The sequence below is a fragment of the Cyprinus carpio genome, chromosome A5, assembly GCF_018340385.1.
Source record: "Cyprinus carpio isolate SPL01 chromosome A5, ASM1834038v1, whole genome shotgun sequence".
In the NCBI taxonomy this organism is placed as follows: domain Eukaryota; kingdom Metazoa; phylum Chordata; class Actinopteri; order Cypriniformes; family Cyprinidae; genus Cyprinus; species Cyprinus carpio.
In genome coordinates this window covers 25,468,235-25,474,894 of record NC_056576.1, presented here as the reverse complement: position 1 = coordinate 25,474,894, position 6,660 = coordinate 25,468,235, and positions in this window count along the sequence as shown.

Sequence of the window (6,660 nt, the reverse complement as noted above, 5' to 3'; positions counted from 1 at the left end):
TAGTTTTTGTTTTATTTTAATGTTAATAAAAAGCACATTTATTCCACATATTGAGTCCTCGCCTCTTCCCTTTAACCAACCCTGACACCTATTCTGTTATTTGAATGTAATAATGTGGCTTCATCAAAATTTTCCTCTCACAGACACTGTTTATACCCTTGACTGCTCAAGTGCTTAATGTAGATGCTATAAAGTACATATAGAATAGTTGATGAAATATAAAGATGAACCTAATTAATTTATTCATATCCATGCCTTTTGTGACATCACTACCAGCATATCTGCAAAACCTCAACTATCTCAATCTCATTTTAAAACAAAGTGATGCCCAAGAATTTTCCAGACAAAAAGTAAAACAAGGAAAGCTTTTGTGCACATGAAACCATTGAACAATCAGCGTGGATATACTGCAAAATTCAGTGCAATATAAACGGATATAAATCAAACAGTACAACAGCTCCCTACAGTTCAAGTGTAATTCATCTGGAAGACTAAACAGAAGTAAAAATGTAATTTCCATTTTACAAACACTTTAACACAGAAACATTTTTCAAGTAGTGATATGATTATTAAACAGCTGGATCTGTTTTGAAGACTAATAGGCCTATGAACAGCAGAAAGCACAGAGCATATAAACTGCTATGACAGATGTGGCTATGGCTGATAAAAGCAGAATAACTGCTTGAGAGAACACTAAAAACTTCAATGTGTTTTTTTTCTTTATGAGCACTTCAAACCAGAGTACTGAAAAACTGTCAAAGGTAACAGGTGGAGAGGCAGTGGGATTGTGATGCTGTGATGAAAACATACAGCATTTACAACCTACTTTACATATTTAAATGAAAAAGATGTGATGAGACGATGTGCGCTCAGTGACTTGCGTAGGTTGATGTAGAAGGGTCTTAATAATTCTTAGATATACATTCCATGCGTTAATCATAAAAGCCAGTCATGGACACACGTTGGATAAAAACAAAACAAAAGCAACTACAATTATATTTTTGGATAAAAACAAAACAAGGTTGGAAGAAAGCTACAATTATATTGCAAACTATTCCCAGATATGAATGATATGCACAATCACACTCTGAAATTTATTTTTAGCTTCTGACAAGCATCTGCAAAATGACTAAATGTGACAAGAGAGATGAATGAGGCAAGAATACCCAATGGTATAAAGCAATCAAAATCCAGCTCAGAGCTCTCCAAGCTAGAATGGGGAAGCACGAGTCCTTATACACTATTTAATGATGTTTAGATTGAGTTAAATATGATGAAGTAAGAAATCACATACTGTACCATGACAACCCATTCTAGCTTCCATATCAGTGAAAAAGACTACAGTTATTGTGAGCTGTGTTAAAAAAAGAAAGTGTTAAATTCGACTTACTGTGGTTGCGTACAGTCCAGTAAGTTACACATTCTTCGTATAGGTTTGGGTTTCTTGTTGATGTCACAGTAGCCTCTGTGCACCATTTTGTTGTCACCTTTTTTACGACACCCATATTTGGTGAACTGGAATCCTAAAGATTAAATAAAATGAAAGAACAAAAAGAACCATGATACATAATGTTACCAGTCTGGGCTGCCAGAACAAAATCCACCTCAATAAACTCATTAGACCCAGATGTTGTTTCTTTGGTGTCACAATTATTAAGGTAATAATAAATTAATGGTTAAAAATAATTTATAAAGAATTGAATATAAATTCATATTTAATTTTAAAATTGTGACATTGTATAGTAACATTGATTTGAATTATTGGACAACTGATTGCAGTTGATATGTTGATAAAAACTGATTGCATTTTCGCAAAATGTAAACAATATTATTGCCCCATAATAATCTGCTAAATGTGAGAGGCTTGAAGATTTTAAGATATTATAAATATTAACATCATGATTTTCTTTAAAGCTGCTTCGAAACAATGTGTACAACGAAAAGTGCTATTCAAATAAATGTACCTATTTGAGTAACCTAGAAGACCTAAGAGATTGTTAGAGTTGAACTTTACCTCCAGCACAAGGTCTTGAACATTGGGACCAGCTCTTGAGTGCCCACTCATATGTGTCCTCCTGAATGACATTATTGTTGTTAAGGGGCACTGAATCTTCGTGGATGATGTATTTATACATTAGTGTGGACCTTGTCTCGTTGTCTTTAGGTATAATCTAATGGAGATGAAAAACAATAGGACAAAAGTTTCAGAAATAACAAAGTGATATTTACAGGCATTTGATTATGTACGCAGGGATTTAGCATTTGTTCATGCATATGTAAGAGGATGCAGATTTATGTGTTGCCCTCTGTGTGAGATGACTCAGACGAGGATCTGTTTAATTACATTTGAAAACAAAACGAGCATGACAAGCCTAACTCCATATGCTTGTGGAGTCGTCTCAAGGATGACTAATTTTGCATTAGTTTGTTACTGATGTTGTAACTTGCAATTTCATGCGTACTTCAGATAATCATATTCTAACAGTCATTAGCATTTTCCTAATACTGCAACCTGACATAAAATCAATATGCAAGTCAGAGATTAGCATTCAGAAGCCAGCACATGCAATTTTAAACTTATTCGAAGCAATTTTTGCATTTCGTGATGGTGTGAAAAATGTGGTGAACCCATTAAAATTCGAAGCAATTTTATAAGATTTTTTTTCTCTAGATCCTACATTAAATTTATATTTTGACCTCACTATTCGGGGAACAGACATAGCAGTCTGCAATAGATTGGACAGCGCAAGTACTTCTATTTAAGTGTGCGGGTAGGAACAAAAGCCATCATAGCAGCATATTTGAGAATTGGCTTACTAGTCAAATGGAGCGTAGAGTCCTGGAGATGTTGTCCGACAGCAGTCCTACATTCGACTCCTGACTGGGGTGCAGGCCACCAGCGCCAAAGCCTAGGTCGCTCCCTGTAGTGATTCCACTATTAACAAAAGAGCAGTTTGCCTCTTTTTACACCATGATAAATAAATCCATTCATTTGTGCCAAAAAAATGAACCTTCGTATCCCGCTGATACACGTGGGCAGCGGTCCTGACATCGGCCATCGCCGCGCCGCGTTTTCAGCAAATCGCCCTCGACTGTATTCCTGCAAAGTCCCTCTTTCAGCTGCTTCCGCCTCGTCCGCCAAGTGCGCAGGCCGCGCACCCGGGCGCGGAAGCATGAATTCTCCGCCCCAGCCTCGCTGGCCTTCCAGATCATGGGCACCCGCCGGCAGCCCATCGAGAACACGATGTCTGGTGAGTATGTTATGCGCAGCCTTACCTTCGCCATAACGAGGCAATGCGGTGATCGGTCGGACTCCATGGAGTCTCCGGGCGATCACAGCCGTGATCTGGCCTCATGGAGGGGGAGAGAGAAGCGTCTGCGGTGGAGTAATTTCAAGACCGGAGGGGAGAAGTCGGCCGCCTCGGGCCTGGCTCAAGCTGCCCTCCGGCCAAGGCGTGGATGCACCTAGGGTCCGGGTGTTCCGGCTACCGCGCAGAAGGACATCTGCCGGGCAGATCGTGATCCTGGGTGCAATCTGGCCCGTGCAGAGAAACACACGGGTGTGGAGGTGGTGGACTGCAGCGCTGTATACTTGGCCTCCTCCTGACTTGTGAGCGCCAGCCTGAGGTTTTAGCACGGCCAGCTGACTGCCTCTGCTCCAGGACTCAATTCATTTCCAGCTCGAAGCTGCACCGAATGCAGCTCGAACGCCGTCACCCACTCAAAGGTAGACAAACATCCGCCATTAAAGCAAGTTGCGAGTAAAGCTGACATTGTACGTGTGTGAATAGAGGATAGCGATGCACGCTGGTTTAGCTAAACCCACGCTTGGTGATGCTAATGGCTATAAGCTACTAGCTGGAATATATTCTCTATATTAGTCGAGTATGTGACAAATAAAAATCTTGAATATTTTGTCATGACGGGCCCAGTGATTGTAATACAGTTCCCACACCTCAGACTGGAAACAGTAGAGGATCAAGGATTTCTCTGTGGTTTTTGGACCACAGTAAGTAATTGAATAACCTGCCATTAAGAATCCTATTATCAACTTCTCGGATTTTTATATCTCTTTAAAAAACTTGTTTTCTACGTGGCTTTTTAAATCGGTGTGTGTCAAAGAAGAAACTTCGTTACCAGCAGTCATGGCAGTCATAAGGCTCCATTAATGCACCCCCAGATGCACATCACCTGTTAATTCTAACTCACTTTTGCACCGGTCACTTTTCATTAAGCTTCCCAGTATCCCTGCTAATCCGCTTCACTCCCTCATTGTGTCTGGTCTCCAGTCTACATTGCCGTTAGTCATGGCTCCTTACACTGCAGCTTAACACCGGGCTGATACATACCTTCTGAGAGATGCTTCCAAAGCTTCCATACACACTCGCGCTCCCATCTCATCTGGAAACCTGACAATATCCAAACCCCCATTGAGCATTATCAGTAAGAGACTCTTAACAATATACCAGTCTCAAATCTACCACTTAACTTCCATCCTCCCAGCCTCTCTCCCTCTGCTTTTTCAATAAAGCTGCCCTTAAGAATTCCCATTTTAGAGTCTGATTCGCTTTGACAGAGCAAGACTCCGGACCCAACACCTTCTCTATTATGGAGACTTGGCCACCCCACCTCCATGTGGATGTATTGGAGGAATCTGGTCAACACACTCAGGGCAGGCCCTCACGCCCCACTCCCATTCCAATCCCTTCTGTAAGTCCCATGTCCACTTCCTTGAAACAGGTAATGCGTTTGATGTAAGTAATGCCCATCGACCTCCCCATGCTCGGTGTACCCCAATTAACTCTTTAGACGCTCTTCACTCATCATTTTAAGGAGGTCTTCTTGTACCACAACAGGAGAGTTATCCATCCCCAATCAACTTTCGTGGCTGCGCCAAGGCCACATCATCCACCCAGCTTATTACACCCTGCAGTTTTTGCACATTGGCAGCTAACTAGCAGGTGTGGATACGAAGAACTGCCCCAGCCCCTGAGTACATGCTTGGATACCATTATAATTAGGATCCCCTGATAGTTATACCATGTCACTGTTACTAGTTTGAAATTGATCACTAGCAGATCAAGACGCCAACTTGGGTTCCCTCAGGAAACCTTCGTCTACTAAACTCGGGCCTAAGTACTAAGTAACTTAATCTGCCCCCTCAGACGCGAAAAACCCGGAGACTCTGAGTCGAGACCATACAGGGAAGACTGCTAGGGGGGGTCTGTGGGCAGGTGTATTTAGAGCTCCCCTCCGATCACACTTCAAGGTGGTGTATGCTGCGGCATATGGAAACCACTGCATTTCTGGTGTAGCTGGAGATGTTCCCACAGTGGAGATCATCCTGGGACAAAACACTCAACACTCACCAGAAGTCAGATGGGATCCCTGTGGAGATCGTCATTGACTCCAGTCTTGTCACCAAACTGCCTTCCGCAGTTCCCAGATCAAGGCCGAACTCGGTCAAGATTCCCTGCCTGTTCCACACTCATCGAAAGTCCTGACCCTCTGGAGAAGCTGACCATTCCATCTGACTACCAGGCGCTCCAGGATGTTTTCAACAGCAGGCAGCTCACCTGCTTGGCTCACCTCACTGGCAATGGACTGCGCTTATTGACCTGCTGCCTGGAGCTACACTCCCCAAGGGTGAGAATGTATTCAGTCCTGGGCGCCTACGGCAGGGCACTGGGGAGCCTTGCCCGCCTCTGTGAGTCACTAGTGCCCGCTCTGGACGAGCCTGCGTAGGTTTCCTTAACCTGTCTACAAGCCCACGCCCCACCAACCAACAGTCCTTGCTTCCCTAGCAATACAGCTACGGGCCGCGGACGACGAACTGACCAGACCATATTCGTCCAGCGACGTACCAAAACGTTTCCAGCGGACGTTACTTTGTGATTCCATATTCCGTAGTGGCGACGTATTGGTACGTCGCGGGAACGTGATGAGAACGTCCTAATCAGCGAGCCCAGCAGGTAAGACTGTTCGCCTGTGTGGGTAGGGGCGAGACGTCGTGGCTATAAAGGGGACCAACTGGTCGCTGAGGGCACGTTAACCCGGGCCACGACTGGTAAGCTTTAGGTATTTTCATGATCGATGACCACCATTGAGACGACGTAGCTAATATACATTGCTAGGAATTTAGCGCCGCATGGATGTGAGTTCGTTTTACAAGCGTACCGGTCTCACCTAGCACTTTGCAGCAAGCCCTCGCGTCTACGGCCACAATGTGTTAGACCATACCTGAGCTGTAACGTGCGCATGACCGATCTCGTCTGATGATCCGGTACCACGCTCAAGACACCGAATCGGGAATACCTGCGACGTTGTGGAGGACGTGACGTTCCGGATCATATGTCGCAGCAGCAACGTAACAAGTTTGTCCTACCGACCAAAAATAACACCTTTATTTTTAATATTTACACCTCACCTGTAGTCGGGTCTGATGGTGCTCCTACCCTTTACCTGCAATACAAGAAACTAATAAACTCAAACCTTCTCTGGGCCAAAAAAATAAACCTTAAAACAATCTATAGTAATTTAATATAGAGATTATAGTAAATACATTCATCCATACATACTGCAATGCAAAAACTATACAACACCCCATTAAATTGAATAGAAAATAGACAAAAACACAATGCATTCATCATGAATCACATT